Source organism: Acomys russatus, chromosome X (assembly GCF_903995435.1).
Source record: "Acomys russatus chromosome X, mAcoRus1.1, whole genome shotgun sequence".
Classification (NCBI taxonomy): Eukaryota; Metazoa; Chordata; class Mammalia; order Rodentia; family Muridae; genus Acomys; species Acomys russatus.
The window spans coordinates 2,101,867-2,116,153 of NC_067169.1; the positions used below are offsets into that span (position 1 = coordinate 2,101,867).

The 14,287-nt window shown below is 41.2% G+C and overlaps 1 pseudogene; it reads left to right on the forward strand.

Moving 5' to 3' along the window:
* Window positions 1–9,110: 9,110 nt before the first annotated feature.
* On the forward strand, window positions 9,111–9,788 carry LOC127184639 (40S ribosomal protein S6-like; annotated as a pseudogene).
* The last annotated feature ends 4,499 nt before the right edge of the window (window positions 9,789–14,287 follow it).

Consider the following 14,287-nt stretch of genomic DNA (forward strand, 5'->3'; position numbering starts at 1 on the left):
ATTCATTTATTTATCTATTTATTCATTTATTTATTTTTAGCCTCAGAACAGCTCAAGATTTTTTTCAAAGGGCAGAAATGTCAGGAGCATTTCAAACACCTTAGGGTCATTTTTAGCACTTTCATTGAGAAAATTAATGGCACATAATTTTTCTCTCTAGACACATGGTTCTCAATCTTCCTAATACTTTAACACTTTGATACATTTCCTTATGTTGTGGTGTCCCTGAACCATAAAATTATTTTCTTTGCTACTTTATGACTTTAACTTTGTGAATGTTATGAATCATAATGTAAATATCAGTGTTTTCCGATGGTCTTAGGTGACCCTTGTGAAAGGGTCATTCAACCCCCAAAGGGATTGTGGCCCACTGGTTGAGAACAATGGCTCTAGACAATGACCTTGAGGCTATGGTAAGTCTTTCATTCTTCTATTTCTCCAGACAGACCAGGAAGAAGGCAGATTCCCTTGACTCTTTTGTAGGGATGGGTAGTGGTTTGAAAGAAAGTGGCCCTCGGATCCAAGATGGCGGTGAGCAGTGTGGACCGCGTTTGGAGGCTCCAGTGAGCAATTCAGGGAATTGCACAGATTTCTGAGCCAGGAACACCGAGGTCCAAACATCACGGCAGCGGGAGTGCTCCATGGTTCGGAGGGACCAGGGTGCGGAGGACCTGCGTGCCCCTGCACACGGGAGGAGCGTGGATTTTCTCTGATCGGAGCGGCAGCGGCAGAGGCAGCAGCACCAGCGGCACCAGCAGCGGTGGCTGAGGTTTGCAGCTCATAGCCTTCCGGTGGAGACGATTGGTGTGGTGGCTGGTGGGAGTTGCTGCGGGAGAGGGGACTCGGGGCAGGATTTGGGTCGCATGGAGCCTTCAGACCCAGACTGGACTCGGCGGACAGTTCGGCCCCAGAGTCCCAGGTACTGGCCCGGCCCAACAAGCAATTCTGCCCGAGGCACTAACTCAGCGTGGCCACAGCTCCCCTGCTGTGGCACAGGCTTAGTTGAGCATGCAGCTCCACACTAGGCAGCACCTCAGCTCAGGGGCAGCTCCCCTGCGGGGACACAGTCTGGGCGGAGCACTTGGTTCCACCACAGGCGCTAACTCAGATCAGCCGCAGTTCTCCTGCTGTGGTGCAGGCTTGGCCGAGCACTCAGTTCCACCCTAGGTGCCACCTCAGCTCAGTGGCAGCTCCCCTGCAGTGACACAGTCTGGGTGGAGCACTTGGTTCCACCATTGGCGCTAACTCAGAGCAGCCGCAGGTCTCCTGCTGTGGCGCAGGCTGGACAGAGCGCTCGTTCCACCACTCTAAGACTCTGGTTGGACACAGTGTGCAGTTTGAATCCAGAATTCCTGGCTGAGATTGGTGGTCAGTTCGGGCCCTGAGTCAATAACTGACCACAGCACGCACTTTGGGCCAAAAGGCCCTAGCGGAGCTCGGTGCGTAGTCCCAGCCCAAAAATTCTGGCTGGACCCTGTGTGCATTTTGGGCCCAGAATCCCTAGCTGAGTTGGCAGACGGTTCAGGCCCTGAGAATCTAGCTGATTTCAGCCCGTGGTTCGGTCCCAGTGCTCCTGGCTGGACTTGGCAGGTAACACCGAAGGCTGTGGATACCTTGGCCTGACCCAACACTCATTCAGAGACCCAGAACAATTGCAGGATCCACAGCACATGGGGGCTGAAGATCACTGGCTGTGAGAGACCAGAACAACAGGGCTAACCTCCTAACATCCACACCAGTGAAGCTTTGAGCTCCCAGCTTAGGGAAATCGTGAGAAAACAAGTGAATCTATCGTCAGACACCCTCCATCCAACTCTGGAAGCTACCCAACAAAAACAAAGATGGCAAGATGTCTAAAGGACAACGAAAAAGCATACGCAAAAAACCCCAAAACAACATGGCGTCTCCAGTTTCCAGCTATCCCAAAGAAAACAACCCAGAGAACTCAAATACAACGGAAATACAAGAAAATTACCTCAAATCATTAGTAATGAGGATGATAATGGAGGAAACAAATAAAATTCGTAATCAAATGCAGGAAGATGCAGACAAACAGGTGAGAGACATAAAAGAAGCACATAGAGTGGAACTTGAAAAATTGCAGGAAAATGCAAACAACCAGATGAAAGAAATAAATAAAACGGTTCAAGCTCTGAAGACCTATAAAGAGGCAATGGAAGAAACTCAGGAATACACAAAAAATCAGATGAAAGAAATAAAAAAAATCAGTTCAAGATCTGAAAATGAAAATGGAGTCAATGATAAACACACAGACAGAAGAAAAACGAGAACGTGAGACCTCAGAGAAGAAGGCGAGCAACACAGAGGTGAGCTTTTCTAACAGAATCCAAGAGATGGAAGAACGAATCTCAGGTCTAGAAGATACAATCACAGATATTCAATCAACCATTAAAGAAAATGGCAAATCTGGAAAACTCCTGACACAAAACATCCAAGAAATTAAGGACACCATGAAAGGAAGAAATCTGAGGATAATAGGCATTGAAGAAAGAGAAGACATCAGACTCCAGGGCCCAGAAACTATTCTCAACAAAATCATAGAAGAAAATTTCCCCAATCTAAAGAAAGAAATGCCTATAAACATACAAGAGGCCTACAGAACACCAAATAGAATTGACCAGAAAAGAAAAACTGCCCCGCCACATAATAATCAAAACACAAAACATGCAGAACAAAGAAAAAATATTAAAAGCTGCAAGGGAAAAGGGCCAAATAACATTTAACGGTAAACCTATCAGAATTACACCTGACTTCTCAGCAGAGACCATAAAAGCCAGAAGGGCCTGGACAGAGATCCTGCAAACCCTAAGAGACCACAGATGTCAGGCCAGACTACTTTACCCAGCAAAATTATCAATAACCATTGATGGAGAAAACAAATATTCCATGACAAAAACAAATTCAAACAGTACCTATCCACAAATCCAGCTTTACAGAAGGTACTAGAAGGAAAACTCCATCCCAAAGGGTCAAGCTACAACCAAAACTACTCAGGAAATAGATAACTATCCCATGGCAAAAACACAACTACACAAATGCTCACTGGTCATTAATATCTCTCAACATCAATGGCCTCAATTCTCCAATAAAAAGACACAGACTAACTGAGTGGGTACATAAACAAGATCCAACATTCTTCTGCATTCAAGAAACACATCTCACCCATAATGAAAGGCATTACCTCAGGGTAAAAGGTTGGAAAAAAATATTCCAAGCAAACGGTCACAAGAAGCAAGCAGGCGTAGCCATTTTAGTATTGAACAAAATAGACTTTCAACCAAAATTAATCAAAAGGGATGAGGAGGGACACTTCATACTCATCAAAAGTAAAGTCAACCAAGATGACATCACAATTCTGAACATCTATGCTCCCAATACAAGGGCACCCACATTTGTAAAAGATCTCCTAAAAAAGCTTAAACCACACATCGATCCCCACACAATAATAGTGGGAGACTTCAACACCCCACTCTCACTGAAGGATAAGTCATTGAAACAGAAACTAAGCTGAGAAATAACATCATTAACCAATGCCATGGGTCAAATGGATCTAACAGATATCTATAGAACCTTTCACCCAAACAAGAAAGAATACACCTTCTTCTCTGTACCCCATGGAACCTTCTCCAAAATTGATCACATCGTAGGTCACAAAGCAAGCCTCAATAGATACAAGAGGATTGAAATAATACCTTGTATCCTATCAGATCACCATGCTCTTAGGCTGAAATTCAACAACAACAGAAATAACAAAAAGCCTACACGTATGTGGAAACTAACCAACTCTCTGCTAAATGACACCTGGGTCAGGGAAGAAATAAAGAAAGAAATCAAGGAGTTTCTGAAATTCAATGAAAATGAGGAAACAACATACCCAAATTTGTGGGATACATTGAAAGCACTGCTAAGAGGAAAATTCATAGCACTAAGTGCCTTTAAAAAGAAATTGGAAACATCGCACATAAGCATCTTAACAACACAACTGGAAGCCCTAGAAAAAAAAGAAGCAGAAACACCCAAGAGGAGTAGACGTCTGGAAATAATCAAACTCAGGGCTGAAATTAACAAATTAGAAACTAAGAAAACAGTCCAAAGAATCAACAAAACCAAAAGCTGTTTCTTTGAGAAAATCAACAAGATAGACAGACCATTAGCCAAACTAACTAAAAGGCAGAGAGACAGTATTGAAATCAACAAAATCAGAAATGAAAGGGAGACATAACAACAGATACTGAAGAAATTCAAAGAATCATAAGATCCTACTTTGAAGGCATATACGCCACAAAATTTGAAAATCTAAGGGAATGGACAATTTTCTTGATCATTTCACTTGCCAAAGTTGAATGAAGAACAGATAAAACAAGCTAAATAGTCCCATTTCCCCTACAGAAATAGAAGCAATCATCGATGGTCTCCCAACCAAAAAAAGGCCAGGGCCAGATGGTTTCAGTGCAGAATTCTACCAGACCTTCATGGGCGAGCTAATACCGATACTCTTCAAGCTACTCCAAAAGATAGAAATGGATGGAAATTACCAAATTCATTCTATGAGGCCATAGTCTCATTGATACCTAAAACCTCACAAAGACTCAACAAAGAAAGAGAATTTCAGACCAATTTCTCTTATGAACAGAGATGCAAAAATACTAAATAAAATACTTGCAAAACGAATACAGGAACACATCAAAGATATCATTCATCATGACCAAGTTGGCTTCATTCCAGGCATGCAGGGATGGTTTAATATACGGAAATCCATCAATGTAATCCACCATATAAATAAACTGAAAATAAAAAACCACATGATCATCTCCTTGGATGCAGAGAAAGCATTTGATAAAATTCAACACCCACTCATGTTTAAAGTTTTAGAGAGATCGGGGATACAAGGCACTTTCCTCAACATAATAAAGGCTATATACAGCAAGCCAATAGCCAAAATCAAAGTAATGGTGAGATACTCAAGGAAATTCCTCTAAAATCGGGAAACAAGGCAAGGCTGCCCACTCTCTCCATATCTCTTCATATAGTACTCGAAGTTCTAGTCAGAGCAATAAGACAACAAAAGGAGATCAAGGGGATCCAAATGGGAAAGGAGGAAGTCAAATTATCCCTATTTGCAGATGATATGATAGTGTACATAAGTGACCCTCAAAATTCCACCAGAGAACTCCTAAAGCTGATAAACACCTTCACAAATTGGCTGGATACAAAATTAACTCAAAAAAGTCTATAGCCTTCCTCTACACAAATGACAAGCTTGCAGAGGAAGAAATTAGGAAAACCACACCCTTCACATTAGCCACAAGCAATATAAAATATCTAGGAGTTACCCTAGCTAAGCAAGTGAAGGACTTGTATGAAAAAAATTTCAAAACTCTGAAGAAAGAGATTGAAGATGACCTGAGAAGATGGCATGATCTTCCTTGCTCATGGATCGGGAGAATTAACATAGTAAAAATGGCCATCCTACCAAAAGCAATCTACAGATTCAATGCAATCCCTATCAAAATACCTACACAATTTTTTAAAGACATTGAAAGTTCAATTCTGAACTTCATATGGAAAAACAAAAAACCCAGAATAGCTAAAACAATCTTGTACAATAAAAGGTGCTCCAGAGGAATCTCCAGACCTGACCTCAAACTGTACTATAAAGCAATAGTAATTAAAACAGCATGGTACTGGCACAGCAACAGGCTGGTTGATCAGTGGAATCGAATCGAAGTCCCAGATATGAATCCACACACATATGGTCACTTGATTTTTGACAAAGAAGCCAAATCCATTCAATGGAAAAAGGATAGCATCTTCAACAAATGGTGCTGGTCTAACTGGAGGTCTATGTGTAAAAAAATGAAACTGGACCCATATTTGTCACCTTGCACAAAAATCAAATCCAAGTGCATTATTGAGATTTTTTACACAGTATATTTTGATCATGCTCCCCTAACTCCTCACAGACCTTTGCCACCTCCCTACTTATCCAATTTTATGCTCCTTCTTTCCCTTTCAAAACAAACTCAATATAAGACTCCAAAAAACAATAAAAACAAAAACATATAAAAAATACAATGAAAAAAATACAATGAAAAAAAAAATACATTGAAAGCCAAAATAAACATGAAAATGACTAATGAGAAAAAAAAAAACAAAAAACAAAAACCAAAAAACAGACAAACAAAAAACCCTCACCAAAACAAAGCAAAATAAAACAGAAAAAAAAATCCACAAAAATGCATGGCTTGTATTTTGTGCTGGCCAACTATCTCTGGTCATGGGCCTCTATGGGGTGTGGTTGCTATGCCCAGTTACTCTCCACTGGAGAAATATTATTTCCCCTTTGCCACTGGGTATTAGTTGCAGAGAGCACTTTAAACCTATGACTTCCTCCTTTTTGAATCTCAGTATCTTGCTCTTTTATTTCTCTATAGCAAATGTTATATACTGTCAAAATTAAAAATGTCAGGACCAAAGTGGAACACAGAGAGGAAGGGTTGTCTCCTCTAGAGTGTAAGGGTCAGGTTCTGTGCTTCTTGGCATCCCTGACATAGAACTGTTGTCAAAATGTGTTCAAGAAGTATTTGTAGTCAAACCATAAAAGAAATAGTTACGTTTCTACTGTTGAAGAACCTCCAAAAATTTCCCTGATTTCCTAAGGTTCTGCTTGGCTCGGTAGCAGACACACATGTTTGCCTTCTGATGACTATTTGGGCCATTTGATCTGGTTGCCCTGAGTAACTCCAATGTAGTCCAGAAGACATTTGTTTTGCTGGGGCTTATCACTGATTGCAAAACTACCCCTGGCTAGTGCAAATTGGTAAATTTTGTTTAGAGCTTGTGTATTTGCAGTTTGCTTCCTCCCTCCCTCCCTATGTCCCTCCCTCCCTCCCTCCCTCTCTCTCTCTCTCTGTGTGTGTGTGTGTGTGTAAGAGAGAGAGAGAGAGAGAGAGAGAGAGAGAGAGAGAGAGAGAGAGAGAGAGAATATGCACTTTGAACAGAATTCCTTCCCACATGGAAAAGAAAGGCAAGATGTTGCCCAGCTGGATTGTTCAGGCAAAATTTCTTCACATAATCCTCTTAGAAGTTTCTGCAACACTTCTTCCCCTTCCCATTTCTATAGACCTACAATTTACTGAGTCTCCACAGATGTGACCTGAAGTCACCACTGAGATGATTTCTGACTGCTCCTGCTGGGAAGGCCGAATGTAGGATGGGAGGTATATGGACACGTGTCCTTATTATATAAAGTAGGTATTATTGGAAGGAAGAAAACTAAAGTAATCAGAAATGTTATAATGCACACTTTGACCACGCTGCCCTGTGTGATGGGCAGTATTACTTATCGTTTCTTTACAGTGAAAACTATTTAATGTAGTACTGTTCACAATGGCAAGAAACGGAGACAAACTAAGTACATATAAATGGGCAATTGCATATAGAAAGTGTGTTAATACACACAATAGAACATTATTCAGTCATTAAAAGCCTAAAAATCTTGTTGTTTGTAACAATACTGGTGAGCTGGGAGATTATTATTTTTAGTGGAATAATCTAGGCACAAGAAAATACCACATATTACACACATATGTGCAGTCTAAAAATATCTAGTTGCACAGAACTCTAGAGTAGAATAATCATTACCAGAGAAGGGGAGAGTAGGAGAGGAGTGTGATGAAGTAAAGCTTGATCAATGACAATTTTGATATTAAAAATTCCATTCATGCCGGGCGGTGGTGGTGCATGCCTTTAATCCCAGCACTTGGGAGGGAGAGGCAGGTGGATTGCTGTGAGTTCGAGGCCAGTTTTGTCTACAAAGCAAGTACAGGACAGCCAAGGCTACACAGAGAGATCCTGTATCAAAAAACAAAAACAAATAAACAAACAAAAAATTCCATTCATGTTGAGATGTCAATTGATGTGTCATTGTGTGGGTCTTATTTAGGTGACCATATTGTTAAGATTTCATGGGTACAACTCTGTGTCATACATAGAAAACACTGTAGCAGATGTTCTGGTCCTCTGGCCTTACAGTCTTTCCATCCTCTCTTCCATGATGTTCCTTGAGCCCTGGGTGTAGTGGTTATATTGTAGATATATCAACTGGGGATGGCTACTCACTCCATGGTCAGTATTTCTCTGTATTTTGACCAGTTTTGGATTTCTGTGGTGGTCTACATTTTCTATAAAAAGATGAAGAGCCACTGGCAATTAATATCTGCTAAGAGAAGGAGAACCAGTCTTTTTTAGGTATGATGCCCCAGTTAGGTTATCCAGTCCCAAGTGGCCATCCCTAAACACATATACATGAGAGTGACACTAAATACATTCAACGGAAAATTTGAAAATTAGGGATGTCCTGGAAATGTTGAGACATGCAACTATGGCCTTCACTTTTAAAAATTGGAAGAAAGAGCAAACACTGACAAATTTGATTTGGATCTAAGGTAATATTATAAAAGATATTATTATTAGATTGATAAGGTTTAGCAGTGTGTATTATAATATCAAAATAAGAGAAGTATAAAAACATGGAAAATGTCTTAGCCATTCTGATGGGTGTAAGATGGAATCTCAGAGTTGTTTTGATTTGCATTTCCCTGATGACTAAGGAGGTTGAGCATTTCTTTAAGTGTTTCTCAGCCATTTGATATTCCTCTGGTGAGAATTCTCTGTTTAGTTCCAAGCCCCATTTCTCAATTGGGTTATTTGGTTTGGTGGTGTTTAATGTCTTGAGTTCTTTCTATATTTTGGATATTAGACCTTTGTCAGATGTAGGGTTGGTGGAGATCTTTTCCCAGTCTGTAGGCTGTCTCTTTGTTCTCTTGACAGTGTCTCCTGCTTTACAGAAGCTTCTCAGCCTCATGAGGTCCCATTTATTAATGGTTGACATTAAGGCCTGGGCCATTGGTGTTCTGTTCAGGAAGTTGTCTCCTGTGCCAATATGTTCCAGGCTCTTTCCCACTTTTTCCTCTAAGTGGCTTAGTGTCTCTGGTTATATGTTGAGGTCTTTAATCCACTTTGATTTGGGTTTTGTGCAAGGTGAAAATGACTCTTTCCTGTGGTGTCCTCTAGGTGGCCATGCCAAGATGAAGCTGAATGTCTCTTTCCCAGCCACCGACTGTGAGAAACTTAGAGGTAGACAATGAATGCAAGCTCTGTACTTTCTATGAGAAGCACATGGCCACAGAACTAGCTGCTGATGCTCTGAAAGAAGAGTGGCAGCATTATTCCATCTAAATCTGTGTCAGGAGCAACAAATAGTTTCCCCGGGAATAAAGGTGTCTTGACCCAATGCAGTGTGTACCTGCTCGTAAGTAAGGAGCATTCTTGTTACAGAGCAGGGAGAACTGAAGAGGGGAAGCATGGGCTTATTTACAGATGCATTGTGGATGCCAAGGTGAGTGTTCTGAACTCCTTCATTCTAAAAAGGGAGAGAAGGGTATTCCTGGCCTGACAGACATTATTATGCCTTGGCAGTTGGGGCCCCAAAGAGATAGCAGGATCTGAAAATCTTCAATGTCTCAAATGAAGATGATGTCCACCAATATGTTGTCAGAAAGCCTTTCCACAAAGGTGAGAAGCCCAGGTCCAAAGCACCCAAGATTCAGCATCTTGTCACTCCAAGTGTCCTGCAACACAAATGCTGATGTATTGATCTGAAGAAACAACACACTATGAAAAGCAAGGAGAAAGCAAATAACTGGACAGAACCACTAGCACACGAGTCTCTGGAAGAGAGACAGCCACATTCCAACCACATCTAGGTACCTCATAAAAGGAAGACTAGGTAGTAATTGTTTTGTACTTAACATTCCATTTGAAATCATCTCCATAAATTTTATTTATGTTGTATTATGTGTCAGAATTTTATTCAGTTTTAAGTCTTAGTAATATTCTATTTCATGGGCATACTGGATCTATCTATCTGTTTATCTATCTATCTATCTATCTATCTATCTATCTATGCTGTTGCTGATGAACACATGTTTTCATAGTTTTAACTGTTGTTAACAATGCCACTATGAACATTTATGTGCTGGCATTTCTTTGAGACCTTGCTTTCTATTTTTTAAAAAAATATATACTCAGAAGGAGAATTTCTGGATTAGATGGTAATGATAGGAAATGCCATGTGGTAAGTTTACTTCAAAGGCATTCACACTGACAGAAGCTGATACATATAAAACAAAGTCTTAAGACCCACCTTCTATTATAATCATTGCCATAATGGCATTGCATCTCACAGAATGTGGTTGCTCTGATATCATTTAAAGTACTCTAGCAATGATAATGTGATATTTCTCTGCATGTTAGTTTCTCTCCATTTATTTATTTATTTAATCACTTTTCACCCAGATTGCAGCCCCCTCCCTCCTCTCCCCCTAGTCTCACCCCACATCTCTCGCCTCTTATTCCCCCCTCCTTCCTCTCAGAGAAAGGGAGGCTCCCAAGCGGCACCAATCCATCCTGGTATCTCAAATCACAGCAGAACTAAGCACATCCTCTCCCACTGGGGAGTGACAAAGCAGCCCAGCCAGAAAAAAAGTGAACCAAGGGCAGACACAGAGTCAGAGACAGCCCTACTCTCATTATTAGGGGACCCACATGATGACCTTGCTGCACATCTGCTACATATGTGTAGGGGGTCTAGGTCCAGCCCATGAATGCTTTTTGGTTGGTGGTTCATTCACTGTGACCTCCCATGAGCCTGAGTTAGTTGATTCTGTAGGTCTTCTTGTGGTGTCCTTGACCCCTCTGGCTCCCTCTGTCCTTCATCCCACTCTTCTGCAGCACTCCCTGAACTATGCCCATTGCTTGGCCTTGAGTCTTTGCATCTGTCTCCATCATCTGAAGGATGAAGCCTCTCAGAAGACACTTATGCTAGACTGCTGCCTGCAAGCATAGCAGAGTATCATTAATAATGACAGTGGAATCTCAGAGTTGTTTTGAGTTGCATTTCACTGCTTATTAAGGACTTTGAGCATTTCTTTAAGTGTTTCTCCTCCATTTGATATTCCTGTGTTGAGAATTCTGTTTAGCTCTGTACCCCATTTTTAAATTGGATTATTTGGCTTGGTGGTGTTTGATTTCTTGAGTTCTTTATATATATATTGGATATTAGCCCTCTGTCAGATGTAAGGTTGTTGCAGATCCTTTTCCAGTCTGTAGGCTGTCCCTTTGTTCTGTTGACAGTTTCCTTTGCCTTACAGAAGCTTTTGAGTTTCACGAGGTCCCATTTATTAGTTGTTGACCTTAAAGGCTGAGCTATTGGTGTTCTCAGGAACTTGTCTCCTGTGCCAATGAGTTCAAGGCTATTTCCCACTTTTTCTTTTAATGGATTTAGTGTGTCTGGTTTAATGTTGAGGGCTTTAATCCACTTGGACTTTAGTTTTGTGCAGGGTGATAAATATAAATCTATTTGCATTTTTCTACATGTAGACATGAAGTTAGTTCAGCACCATTTGTTGAAGATGGTATTTTTTCCCCATTGTATGATTTTGGCTTTTTTTTTTTTGTCAGAAAACAAATATCCATAGGTGTGTGGGTTTATTTCTGGGTCTTCAGTTTGATTCCAGTGATCAACCAGCCTATATTTATGCCAGTACCATGCCACTTTTATTGCCATTGTTTTATATACTGCTTGAAATCAGGGATGGAGATTCCTCCAGAAGATCTTTTATTGTACAGGATTGTAGTGGATATTAGCCCAACATAGAAGTCCTCTGAGAAACTCCACCCAGTGAGGGTTCTGAAATGATACTGGGACTTGCAGCTGTACCCTGAGAGGAGAGCTGAGAGTTGTATGGAAGAGTTGGGGGAATGAAAAGACCCTGAGGGGTCAGGAGCTCCACAGGGAGACCACCAAGCCCAGTGGATCTGGACCCAGAGAGGCCTGAACAAACTGATCCACCAACCAAGGACAAGGCATGCAGAGTACCTAGACCCCCTGTTCAGATGATGCTGATGAACAGCTCATTCTTCATGTGTGTGGGGATGGGAGAGAGAGGAGACTGCCTCTGACAAGAACTCTGGTGCCTGCAATTTGATCACTCCCCCTTGGCAGGGAGTCCCTGTGGGCACACAGAGGAAGGGGATGCAGGCTACCCTGATGATGCCTGATAGACTGTGATCACATGGTTGGGGAGAGGCCCTCCTCCCCAGTCAGAGGTCTAAGGGAGAGGAATAGGGCAGAAGAGGGAGGAAGGGTGGGAACTGGAAGATAAGATTGAGGAGATAACAACTGGGATGCAATGTGAATAAATTATAGTAAGTAAATAAATAAATAAAAAAATAGTGACAGTGGTCTGCCCTCTCCTGTGGAGTGGGTCTCAAGCCGTGCAAGTCACTGATTTGTCATTCCCTCAATCTCTGTTTCATCTTTGCCCTTACACTTCTTGTAGACAAGACACGTTTTGTGTTCTGAGGTTTTATGTGTGGGTTGGTGTTCTCATCCCTGCGCTGGGAGTCCCATCTGGCTACAGGAGGTGCTGACTTCATTCTCCTTAACACCTGTTGCTTGGAGCCTCAGCTTGGGTCACCTCCCAGGAGTCTCCCCTGTTCCAGAGATGCTCTCTCTCTGTTTTCTGTTCTCTCTCCCAGTTCTTCCCCTCAAAACTCTCCTCCTCTCTCATCTCACCTGATCTTCACCTCCTCTCTCACCCAGCTCCCTCCTTCCACCTACTTTGGATGTCTATTGTATTTTCTGTTCTGAGTGAGATTCAAGCATCTTTCCTTAATCTCTCCTTGACTTCTTCGGGTCTGTGAACTATGTGGTATGGTTATCCTATACTATATGGCTAATATTCACTTATAAATGAGTACATACCAATTAACAAATGGGACCTCATGAAGCTCAAAAGCTTCTGTAAGGCAGGAGACACTGTCAATAGAACAAAGCGGCAGCCTACGGACTGGGGAAAGATCTTCACCAACCCTACATCTGACAGAGAGCTAATATCCAAAATATATAAAGAACTCAAGGAATTAAACACCAACCAATCAAATACCTCAATTAAAAATGGGATACAGAGCTAAACAGAGAACTCTCAACAGAAGAATAGCGAATGGCCAAGAACCACTTAAATAAATGCCCAATGTCTTTAGTCATTAGGAAAATGCAAATCAAAACAACTCTGAGATTCCATCTTACACCTAACAGAATGGCTAAGATCAAAAAATCAAGTGATAGCACATGCTGGCAAGGATGTGGAGAAAGGGGAATACTCTTCCATTGCTGGTGGGAGTGCAAACTTGTACAACCACTTGAGAAATCAATTTGGAAGTTTGTCAGAAAACTGAGAATAGCTTTCCCTCAAGACCCAGCTTTACCACTTTGGGGCATATACCTGAAACATGATCCACCATATAGCAAGTACATTTGCTCAAGTATGTTCATAGCAGACTTATTCGTAATAGCCAGAATCTGGAAACAACCTAGATGTCCCTCAACCAGAGAATGAATAAAGAAACTGTGGTACATTTACACCATGGAATACTACTCAACTATTAAAAACAAGAGAATCTTGAAATTTCCAGGCAAATGGATGGAACTAGAAATGATCATCCTGAGTGAGGTAACCCAGACCCAGAAAGACATGCATGGTATATACTCACTTATAAGTGTATATTAGCTATATAGTGCATATTAGTTTTGATCTATACCTTAGAGGCGACTAGTTTTGTTAACATTTGAAATTCTCTAATTGAAGATGTTCATTGCAGGGATTATTAACTCTCCATAGACTCTAATCAGAAATCAACATTCCCAAAGCAATTGGTATAAGTCTTCAAATATCTTAATCTCAAATCAATATTACAGGCTTTATTAATTAACCTCATGGATGTCAGAAACGATTTTTCATTAGTGATATGAATGATATCCAAGTAGTGTGCATTAGCTAAAAATACTCTCTAGGAAGTACTGCCCTTGCACACTAGCGGTATGAAAATCCAGGGAGGCCAATAGTCTATATACAGCCTTTTAGAATGTTGCTCTGGAGTCAGGATTCCAGACTGATCTCCTGCTTAGCCATTTATTGGAGGACTTGTTTACCTGATTCTGACTAGGAGTTTTGGAAAATTCAACCAATGAGGAGCACACATGGCCCTAATACAGTTTGAAAGTGAAATTTCTTTCATAGGATCCTGTTTTGGTTCTTGTTTCCTGCATTATTGTCAGAGTCTGTGGAGCCTGTATGAGGCAGGGCTTAGTGGGAAAAGTAGCTTACTATAGGAGGGTTTTTGATAGTTATAGCCCAGTTCT